Source organism: Rana temporaria, chromosome 1, assembly GCF_905171775.1.
Source record: "Rana temporaria chromosome 1, aRanTem1.1, whole genome shotgun sequence".
Taxonomy (NCBI): domain Eukaryota; kingdom Metazoa; phylum Chordata; class Amphibia; order Anura; family Ranidae; genus Rana; species Rana temporaria.
Genome location: NC_053489.1, coordinates 100,291,453 through 100,304,059, shown reverse-complemented (window position 1 = coordinate 100,304,059; position 12,607 = coordinate 100,291,453).

Sequence of the window (12,607 nt, the reverse complement as noted above, 5' to 3'; positions counted from 1 at the left end):
CTTCATGGCAGCATACATGTGGTAGATCAATAACTAGCTACCGGGGTGTGAAGCTTCAGCAAAGCCTATCGTTAGAAATTGAGTAAAACTACTGGCTTTCTACCAAAGACAGCTGTAGTGAGGGCTGCTAAGCCCATCAGTAGTGCTGAAACAACGCACCATAATATAATCTGATTGGCTCTCCTACCTATTGCAAACATACCTCCAAAAGGGCCCAAAATGTTCAGATACAGCAATTACTCTCGGTGGTTGCAGCCCAGCCTTATAGTGGGACCTTGGAATTGAAGGGGTTGTAAAGGTAAAAAAAAAAAAAATCCCTAAATAGCTTCCTTTACCTTAGTGCAGTCCTCCTTCACTTACCTCATCCTTCGATTTTGCTTTTAAATGTCCTTATTTCTTCTGAGAAATCCTCACTTCCTGTTCTTCTGTCTGTAACTACACACAGTAATGCAAGGCTTTCTCCCTGGTGTGGAGAAAGCCTCTTGAGGGGGGAGGGGGCAAGCGGGCAAGTCAGGACACTCTCTACTTTGCAGATAGAGAAATGAGCTGTGTGTTAGTGGGTGTCCTGACACTCCTGGTCGCCCCCTCAAGAGGCTTTCTCCACACCAGGGAGAAAGCCTCACATTACTGTGTGTAGTTACAGATGTCCTGTTTGAGGAGACAGATAGAAACTACCCAAAGCAAGATGGAGAACTGAGTTCTAACAACCTTGTCTTATGTTAAACCCTTGAAAGGTTCCATGCCAGACAAGGCCACCAGTCTTGAACAGTCACCTTCCCAAGTAAAGGCTACAAGTGAAATACTTAAGATCCCACACAATCACAAGGGCAGCAATATAAAGAGCTAAATGCTGACCTAGGCCCAGCTGCAGAAGAGGACTTGTCCAGCGAAGAAAGTCCTGAGGCTTACACCAAGATAAGCATGCATCACATGTCCAGCGAAAGATTTAACATTAAGTGAATTTAATGAAGAAAACCTTCATTAAAAAGGAAGTAATGAGAGTCACTAGAGCATCTTACCAGAGGACCACTGCACCTGAGCCAAAACTGCCTAGCTTTTAGTTTGACCTCAGGGGCCAGGTAGACAACCTCTCAGAGAGGAGATGTAATCCACTCACTTCTGGGAGGCAGGATCCAGACACTGAGGCCCCGTACACACGACAGAGGAACTCGACGTGCTTGGCACGTCGAGTTCCTCGTCTCGTTTTGGGATGAAGCCGCCGAGGAGCTCGGCGGGCCGCCTTCTCCTATAGAACAACGCGGCCAACGAGAAAATAGAGAACATGTTCTCTATTTTCTCGTCGAGCTCCTCGGCGGCTCCATCGAGCCAAAACTGTACAGACGACAGAGATTCTCGGCAGAATCCGGGTTTTGACCGAGTTTCTCGGCGAATTCTGCCGAGAATCTCTGTCGTGTGTACGAGGCCTGACAGTTTTTCTGAGGAACATAGCCCTGGCTGCATTGCTGTATGTGGGGCAAGTTGGCACCTGATTTTTCACCCCAAAAAATCCACAAAATGTGTCCCCTGCCTTTTTAGAGCATTTAGCATCCCAAGGTCAGGGACTGTGCTACAGGAGGGGCTGAACCTGCTCGGAAAACAACCAAAGATGGCAGGTACAGGTTTCTTCACTTCACACTGGCTATGAGTTCCATGAAGACAAAAGGGGAAATGGGCTGTTTTGTGGGTGTTAACTCTTTATAGCTATACACTTGTCCTGTGGATGGAAGTAGACGGGGCTACTACCACACGTATGCTGCCATGCACCAGGAAATTAGAGTCCTCCAAGCAATGAATCCTTTAATGAATTAAAGATTTTTGATTGGCAAATAACATAGTGGTGAAAATACTGCATAATAACATAGTGGTGAAAATACTGCATATGTTGTGTGTTAAGGATTTGACACTGAGACAGATTTACAGGAATCAGCCACTAGGAGTGTGGCCATTATATATCACTTAGCACAAAACATGAATTTTGGTTTACTTCATTTCGTGTTTTCCTGCAGGAACATAAAAAAATTGCATTTGGAATGATGACTGAATACAGTATTGTGCAAGTTTGTAAGGAGGTTTTTCCGATTCTAGAAGCTATGTGTGTACCAGAATATATTGGGAATTTCAGCTACTCCTGCCCACTGGGTTTCCCAGCTCCTCTTGTATTCTCCAGAATTTTAAATAAAAAGTCAAACACAGGGAGTAAAGGCCCGTACACACGATCAGACTTTCCGACGGGAATTGTGTGATGGCAGGATGTTGTCAGATAATCTGAGCGTTTGTATGCTCCATCGTACAATTGTATGTTTTTAATATTTTCTGACAACAAATGTGTGATGTTGGATTATACAATCATGTGTACACAAGTCTGTCGGAAAAAAATCCAAAGTACAAACATGCATGCTCCGAACCAATGCTAACCATAAGACAACATTAGCAGAAGTTGCCCAATGGGTGGCGCTAAAGAGCTGAAAAACCATGTAGTTTGTCACTGCGTTTGTATATGTTGACCAACAATTCTTTTCCGTTTGTATGCAATACAAGATCACCGCCAACGCCCTTCGCACAAAATTCCATGGCTTTGTCCGATGGAAATCCGATCATGTGTATATAGCTTAAGACCCCTTATAATTGCCACAGCAGACCCAGAAACACAAGCATACAGCTCTCAACAATGCAGTCCTTAGTTATGGCTTGACAATGTAACACTGCTAGGATGCAGCATCTCATTGTCCAGGCTACATTTACCATAATGTACAGGGGGTCTAGAGGGGAGAGTACCAAGCCTCAAAATGTGGTTGCTCAATCCTTCACCTTGGCACATTTGTGGCTAAATTCCTGCATGAGAGCCGTAGGAGTAAGGCAGTGCCATGATATTGAGAGCACTTGAAAGGATGTCTATAGTCCTAGAAACCTGAATCCATCTCTTTTGTCTGGCTTGGTAACCTGTAAAGTTGAACACTATCTCTGCAATGAAGCAGAGTATTGCTTTTACTAAAATAAAAGACAGTTGTGTTGTGCCAAGGGCATTGTGGTACCTAAACAGGGTCCTGGTCAGTGGCGGCCCGTCCATAGGGGGCGCATGGGCGCCGCCCCCCCCCCCCCCCTCCCAGGCAGTCACACAAAAAAACAAAAAAAAAACTTTTTTTTTTTTTAAACTGTCCCTTTAAGATTTTTTTTTTTTTTTCAAAAGTTCCTTAAGTTCTCTGTTGCTGAGCGCCGGTCGCAATGCGATGTGGGAAGTGCCACGTCTATGCAATCACAAGATTGCAGACTAGGCGCTTCATTTGTGGGCTTTAAACCCGCCCTGCGGCGCATTCGATCCCGCCAATCAGCATCCGCCCATGGTCCTGGTCATGTGGTGTTCACCAGAAAGACCAATTTGCAACACAGAGTTATTGTTAAAATGCTGCTGTTTTTGCGGACTGCAACTGAGAACCAGACACTGCAGCTATGGCATGAATAAATAATTACAACAAAAGTTTTAGGCTGGCCATTATTGTCTCAAATGTCTGCCTAATCAGCAGAAGCCCTGCAAGGGCCACCCAGCTTTACAAAAATTGGTTTAACAATCAACAGAGCCGATTAGAAGATTTTCAGCCGAACAGTGACTGCATTTGACTGTTTGGCAGTGCCACTGCACTCATGGTGCCGCTGTTTTCAGAATACAAATGCTGGCAGTGGAAATTCCTCGGTCCATGCTGTGTGCATGGACAAGGGGATTTGATTGACATTTTCTTGTTAATCCCATCGGCCGGGCAAGAGAAAATCGTGCTGTGTATGGCTACCTTTAGTCATTATACACTTTTAGGGCCTGTTCACACCACAAAAACATCCTCCAGATCGGTTCGGGATGTGTATTTTTAATGCATTTTTCATGTGTTTATGGACGCATTGTAGATTCATTTGCTCCTTTTTTCCCCGCTGTACTTTGGTCGAGTGCATTTTTCATACATTTTGATGCTTTTTACTGTGCTCCAATACAGTTCTGTGCAAGAAAAAAAAGCAGCATGTTATTTTTATTTCTGAAACTGAAAAACACTCCAACACACTGCGCTGGTGTGAACTATGCCATTGGAACCCATATAACCTACTTTGCATGTATTTTTGATACAGAAAAAAAAGCACTGCACTGCATGTGTTGTGAACGGGCCCTTACAGTCATATGACATGAGGATCAAACCTATTATTTATCACAGGACCACATAGCAAACTTTTTAACAAATGCTTGATAAAGGCCTGAGTGAGCATAGAGTACACATTGCAGTGCTCTGATTGGATGACATTGTATTTGAGTATCATTTTCACTTTTGACATAATACACTGGACTCTAAAGATATATATCGAATGGAAGAGGTAGAAGCAGGGCAGTCTTAATGCCAAAGTGATGCACTGGGTCCTCTACCAGCCTGACACAATTCATCATGACGTACCTGCTCTCAATAATTAAAGTATAAAACATTGATGGAATTTCAGTAAAATCAATTTTAAAACATGGCATAAATCAAAGACTAATCAACACAAAGAGAGGGAAAGCAGAATGGCACAGTACAGGGGGGGGAATCAGGAAGGCACAATACAGGTTCCGGGATGCTGCCTGGGACACGGACATTCTGGGACAGCTTAGTAAAAAGCATGACTGTCAGGACAGTTGGCAAGTATGATGTAATGAGAGATTATCATGTGGCCCCCATGCACTAAGACAGCCCTGGGTAGAAGGGCAGATTACTTAGTATCCAGCTGGTCTATTGATACAAATATCGGGTACGTCCACACGAGGACGCAACGCGTATGGAGTAAGAAGTCAGCAGCTGACGCTATCCCATGACCATTCTTAACCATATGGCGGTAAGCTTGTGGATTTTACATTGTGCTATTTTCAGCTGGCACGGCTTTAATGCTTTTTATGCGAGTGAACCCACTATAGATTTTATGGCAATAAAATAGTTTTTTACAGAACGCACTATAGATGGTATGTTTTATGTTTAATATGGCTGGTATTACATGTTAACATCTCATGATGGAGAGAGCTGAGCTGTGAAAGCTATAGGGATATCCATCCTTCGGCACAGATCTCCATATATCCCTCAAGGGGAACTGCATGCTTTGACTGGTAAAACAGGAGTCAAAGATGGAGGGGAGCTGCTGGAGAGCACTGGTGGTGGATTGCACGAGCACCTATTTTTGATTTATTGTGATCTTTGCACACAGAGATGGCAAGAATATTCGATCTAAGGATTCTTTTTTTTTCACGTTTCTGGGAAGAAGTAAATTGTGTTGATATACTTAGATATTAAGAGACTTTTGCTTTTTGGTACACTTATATTGTGCTTTATGTATGTTATATTATCACTTTATTGATGATTGTGCTGTACTAAATGTATCCTATATGAGTATAGAGGGAATCCAAGGCCATTTTTTTAAATATACATTTAGCATACTTCCTTCTATTAACTTTATACTGTCGGGGAGATATAAAACTGTCAGGGAGATTTAAAACTGGTACACACAGAATCTGGTGCAGCGGTGCATGGTAGAAAATCAGCTTTCAAAGAGGAAGTAAACCCTGATGGGTTTTACTTCCTCTTTGTTTCCCTGCAAAGGTAAAGCAAAATGGGCTACCATGCATCGCATAGTAGCCCATTATGTGACACTTACCGGCAGGAGAAGCCTGCGATGTCCCCGTCTTCCTCGCTGGCAGCGAGCGTCCATTCTTCCTTACGGGGCCGCGAACTCCGGCTCTATGACTGGCCGGAGTCGCGTGACGTCTCTCCCAGGAATGCATGCCAGTCACTGCAAGACCCCAGCTTGAAAGGGCACAATAAAACCTGGAAGCCGATTGGTTTCTATGCAGAGTTGCACCAGATTTTGCACTCTCTGGGGCAGATCCACAAAGCGAGTATGCCGGCGTATCTACTGATACGCCGGCGTACTTTCAAATTTCCCGCGTCGTATCTTTGTTTTGAATCCTCAAAACAAGATACGACGGCATCTAGGTTAGATCCGACAGGCGTACGTCTTCGTACGCCTTCGGACCTAAGATGCAATTCTTCGGCGTCCGCTGGGTAGCGTTCCCGTAGTTTTCCGAGTCGTTAAGTATGGCCGTCGTTCCCGCGTATAATTAAAAAAAAAAAATTAGTTTGCGTAAGTCGTCCGTGAATCAGGCTGGACGTAATTTACGTCCACATCAAAACAATGACATCCTTGCGACGTCATTTAGCGCAATGCTCAGCAGGAAATTTAGGGACGGCGCATGCGCAGTTCGTTCGGCGTGTGGGACGCGCTTCATTTAAATGAAACACGCCCCCCTACTCGCCGATTTGAATTAGGCGAACGAGAGATACACTACGTCACCGTAACTTACGGATGTAACTTACGGCGCAAATTCTTTCAGGATTCAAACCAAAAAGAGGAAGTTACGGCGGCGTATCTCAGATACGCTGCCGGGGCAGATCTTTGTGGATCTGCCCCTCTGGGTTTAGTAAATGACTGTGTGTGCTCAATTTTATTCATATTCAAACTCTAGAACTTTGTTCTTTAACAAGGAAACTGCATCTGCAGAAAGGGAATTTCTTGTAGGTATATAACTTAAAACTGTACTCCAGGTTTCATTTAAGTTGACATAGTTTGATTGGACCAGCTTGGTTAAAAAAATAATAATAATATTTAGAATTAAATGTAACCTGGAGATTGACTTAAAAGGAAACCTTCACAAGGCTAGTTTCCTGGCTGTCACATACTCAGGAAAAAGTATACAGATTATAGTCTTAACACTTGCTGCATACTTATTCTGGGTCTGCAACATTTAAAGTAGCTATACACGTTTTATGATATTATGGGTGAATCGAGAAGACAAAAAAAGCTCTAGCTGCTAATTCTAACTTGCACAATATCATCGGGACAGCAGCCTCTGGGCCTGCCTACCATCATGCATGGTGTGTCCTCAGCAGAGATGCCTCAGCCAATGATTTCCATAGACATCACATCTCCTCAGCACACAGCCTGACCCCCAGGCTTAACTTCCTGAATGGAGGGGAGAGGCAGAATTCCCTGTGAACATGTAAACCATGCACTGACACAGACACGGCTCTTATATTCAACACAGGACGGCTCAATTTACAAGTATTGGATAAAGCGCTGCATTTTAAAACCTAAATAGGAAGTGTAACTGAAAATTTGATCAATTACATGAGCAAACAACACACCTTTAATTTAAACAGTTAAACAATTAAACATTTAACTGCCTTGAAATAGCTGTATATTACCGTCTCATACCCTCCATCTTTCTAAAATGGGGAAGTGGGATACATTATAGTCAATGAAGACACCCTCTGCCATGCCCCATTTTTCAGATCACGCAAAAATAATTGCTGAAACAACTATTATTATTTTCTTTTGTGGGCGTGGGGCTGCTCTTGTGTGTGTTTAAAGTGCTAGTGCTTGTGCATCATAAAGCAGAGTTATACTTGTTTTTGTTTTTTTTTGTTTATTAAAAGTCAGCAGCTACAAAAAGTGTAGCTGCTGACTTTTAATAAAAAGAAACGTTACCTGTCCCACGGTCCAGCAATGCGACCGCCCAAACCTTTGCTTCTCTCCCCCTCCTGTTCGCGGTGTCGGCATTGCAAGTGTTGGCACCCAGCTGTGACAGCTTTCAGCTTCAAAGCTGAGTGCGCACGCCCCAGTCGCGCTGTGGTTTCTGAATGGCCAGGCAATATTCTGGGACGTGTCCCAGAAGATTGCAGGGAGGGAGGGGGAGAGGAGGAGTCACCTATGTGGCTGAGCAGAGGTGGGAGCTGGGTACCTGTCGAAACTAGGTACCCCAAGGTCAGGAGTCCTTAAAAAGGAAGTTTCACTTTTGGGTAGAACTCCGCTTTAACAAAGTACTCTATTTAATAAATGGTAGTAATGCCAATTGCATTATTAAATAAAAAGTGACTATGAGATATGTATATGACAATCCAAGTGTGTTTGTTCCAATAAAGTGACAAGTGCTGAATCCACAAAGCAAATAAACATATGCAAACCATCAATGGTAAATAAATTGAAAACGAACAACTAATTAATAAAGTGAGAACTGGTGAAAAAGACTCTGTAATAGGAATCCAAATCGATTTATAAGTAATCGAGTCCTGGAATTAACCACTTGCTTACTGGGCACATATACCCCCCTCCTGCCCAGGCGAAATTTCAGCTTCCGGCACTGCGTCGCTTTAACTGACAATTGCGCAGTCGTGCGACGTGGCTCCCAAACAAAATTGACGTCCTTTTTTACCCACAAATAAATCTTTCTTTTGGTGGTATTTGATCACCTCTGCGGTTTTTATTTTTTGCGCTATAAACAAAAAAAAGCGACAATTTTGAAAAAAATTCTATATTTTTTACTTGTTGCTATAATAAATATCCCAATTTTTTTTTTTTTTTAACGTTTTTTTTCTCAGTTTGGGCCGATACGTATTCTTCTACATATTTTTGGTTAAAAAAAAAATCGCAATAAGCGACTGGTTTGCGCAAAAGTTATAGCCCCTACAAAATAGGGGACAGAATTATTATTTTTTTTTACTATTTTTTTTTTTTACGAGTAATGGTGGTGATCTGCGATTTTTATTGGGACTGCGACATTATGGCGGACACATCGGACACTTTTGACACATTTTTGGCACCATTCACATTTATACAGCGATCAGTGCTATAAATATGCACTAATTACTGTATAAATGTGACTGGCAGGGAAGGGGTTAACACTAGGGGGGCGAGGAAGGGGTTAAATGTGTAGCCTAGTGAGTGTTCTAACTGTAGGGGGGAGGGGACTGACTGGGGGAGGTGACCGATCTGTGTCCCTATGTACAAAGGACACAACATCGGTCTCCTCTCTCCCTGACAGGACGTGGATCTGTGTGTTTATACACACAGACCCACATCCTTGTCTGTGTAACCGCCGATCGCGGGTGCCTGGCGGACATCGCGGCCGCCAGGCATGCGCATCGGCATCTCCGTGGCCGGAGCCCCTATATAGATGGCCTCCCGGCAATTTGGATCCACACTGCGGCCGTAGAAAGTCGTCAGGACGGCAAGAAGTGGTTAATGATCAATCCATGTATGTTGACATAATATGAAACCATCATTCAAAATCAAACAGACGTGTGCCTTTTATCCATGCTTGTAAACAAATTGAAGGTGCAGGTGTTCCACTCAGTGCTCCCCTATGTTAATGCACTCACCAGAAAGAGCTCACCCTTCAAGAGGGTGTTACGCCTTTACGGCCAAACTGCTGTATTTTAGGATACAGATCCTCGCTGGTGTATATCCTTGCTTCCTTATGCAATTTTCCCCTTCATCTCAATATATGCAGTATATGCAAAGAGCAATGACAATCCGTAGGGGTTAGTGACGATACGCGTGGGGAGGAGTCAGGTGACGTCACGGATGAGTTACGAGTATTAACAGCAAGTTGTGTTCGTTGTATGCTGGATCTGCTAATTTGAATGCAATATTACAAGTGTATTACATGTGAGTGCAATATTCACTTTTAAATAAACTATTGGAGGTTTTAACTACTACACTATGGAGATGGGACAGATTGAATAAAGAGAGAGTAGATACTGGAGGGCTGGAGGTGGACTGGAGGTGAGGAGTGCTGACCCCTAATGATTGCATATATCTGATCACCCCCCCCCCCCATATTTGGGGAACAAACGTCCTTAGACCTATGTTATAGGTCTAGTGAACAGGTACGGGTCCATCCTTACTTTCACTATTTGTTGGAGCACTGGAGAAGATTTAACAAGTCTTACACCACTGGGATTTGCGCTACAGTGAGTTAGAACGGGGAGATGCTGATGTAAACAAGCATCTCCCCACTCTGCCTAGTGACAATGACAGTGATCACCGCTTCCTGTAATAAGAAGCAGTGATCACTGTCTTGTTACACACTGCCCCCCCCCCCCCCCCCTTACAGTAAGAATCACTCACTACGGCACACTTAACCCCTACAGCGCCACCTAGTGGTTAACCTCTTCACTGCCAGTGTCGTTTTCACAGTAATCAGTGCATTTTTATAGAACTGATCGCTGTAAAAATGACAATGGTCCCAAAAATGTGTCAAAAGTGTCCGCTGTGTCCGCCATAATGTCGCAGTCACAATAAAAATCGCAGATTGCCGCCATTACTAGTAAAAAAATAAATGAATAAAAATGGCATAAAATTATCCCCTATTTTGTAAATGCTATAATTTTGCGCAAACCGATCAACAAATGCTTATTGCTATTTTTTTTACTAAAAATAGGTAGAAGAATTTGTATCGGCCTAAACTGAGGAAAAAAAAAAAGTTTTTTTATATATTTTTGGGGATATTTATTATAGCAAAAGGTAAAAAATATTGCTTTTTTTTCAAAATTGTCGCTCTATTTTTGTTTATAGCGCAAAAAATAAAAAACGCAGAGGTGAGCAAATACCACCAAAAGAAAGTTCTATTTGTGGGAAAAAAAGGACGTCAATTTTGTTTGGGAGCCACGTTGCACGACTGCGCAATTGTCAGTTAAAGCGACGCAGTGCCAAATTGTAAAAAGACCTCCGGTCTTTAAAGCGGGGGTTCACCCTAAAAAAACTGTAGACTGTTATATCCAGCATACTGCTGACATCAACAGTATGCTGGATTTTTTTTTTTTTTCGGTCTGTACTTACCTTTTTCCGTCGTTTTCACCCGGCTTCCGGGTTCTCGCTCCCCCGGGGAGTAGGCGTTCCTAAGCTCTGCATAGATGATTGACGTGCGCGTCATTGCCTTCCGAAAATATCCGAGTGGGACTCGGCACTTTACGCCGCCTGCGCAGTCGGCTCTACACGGCAGGCGCACTCGCCGTATAGCGCTGTAAAGAGCCGAGTCCCCGTCAGATATTTTCGGAAGGCGATGACGCGCACGTCAATCATCTATGCAGAGCTCCCCGTTGGGGAAAGGGAGCGACACGCCCACTCCCCGCAAGGAATAAGACCCGGAAGTGCGGCTGAAGACAGGTAAGTGTACACATTAAAAAACAGATAGGTTAGCCAAAAAGTAAATTTTAGGGTGAACCCCCATTTAAGCTGACAAATGGCCCGGGGCTGAAGTGGTTAAACATTGGTTAACACTATCATTACTAATGTTTTTGGACTCACATTTTAATGTTGTGCTCAACCGTTTTAAGTCTTTATTTTCACTTAAGAGGATCTACTTTTGTGTTGTATATTTGTACACATTTACTAGGATTGCTTTTCACATCATATTGGGAAATGTACCACTTTTGCACATAGATAAATTACTACAACCACAGCAGTGCATCACAATACACTTTTTTATTGTTTAAGATGGGCAATTGGCACCTCAAACCAAGGAACTGTCATATGGAGTAGGTCAGAAACCAAACAAGGGATTCTGCAAGACGGCAAAGGAGTGTGGATACTGTATTATATTATAGAGGAAGAATGAATTACTGCGCTGTAAACACCATCATTGCCCTTTTCAGCCCCGTTTTACTGACTTAACCTGCATGCTACCCACATTGCCACCAGTTAACAGCCCATAGGGCTAGGCAGACGTCAGCATCATAATCTCGCATTCATACTCCACGTTTCGTGCCCTGGAACATTAAGTATCTGCAGATACTGGCAAAGGTGACAGGTTTCTCCCATGCCAGGGGCCCATGGAAATGTGCCAGCTGGAAGGTTTCGTTTAGAAGGAAAGCTGGATGGGGTTCTTATTGACTGGAATATTTCTTTCATCATCATCTCTGTTGAAGTAGAAGTGAACCAAGCAGTGAAAACAAATGTAGTTTTGTATAAGGTTCATAACATTTAATAAAATTGTGATTACTATTTAAAATCCTTTTTTATAATTAAAGAACACCCAAATAGAATTGATTATTGAAGAATACATGTACAGTATTTGTTTAGGATTAAATGTTATGTTGCCATTAAAACAGATTACCCATAGTTCAAAGTTTTAAATGTTCCATAACCAGGTACAGAACAGGGTGTTGTCATTAAGAGTGTTGGGTAGAAAGGCAGAGTATTTAATTTCATAATGGAACATGATAAAAAAAAATACACATACACTAATGTGTCTAAAGTTGGTGGACCCTTCCAAATGATAGAGTTCAGGTGTTCACAGGGAAGGATACAGATAATGTTACAGCATATGTAGACATATGTTTATATTTGTGTCTAAAGGAGTCTGTACAACCATATTGTATAATGTATGGCCAGTTTTAGGTCAGTTTACGGACCATTATGCATTAATATGATATGCTCTCCTGAGAGCAGTTGTATCATGTCTGCACATGGTGTGGAAAACTTCAGAGCCTACTTATAAATTTAAGAAAAGATCTGCACTGTATGTATATTTATATATACATGTATGCAGTATATACCGGTATGTGTATGTATGTGTGCATATATGTATATATGAGCTTTAAAGTGGATGTAAGCCCTCATATATACCTAGTGAAGTGAACACCTTCAGATGATGCACAGAGATAAAACAAATCTCCCTACATAAGTTTTACATGTATATATGCTGTCTTCAGCTTTCTACATTCTCTATAAAGTGCACATCATGTTAGAATTCTTTCTTCCTGTTTCAGCC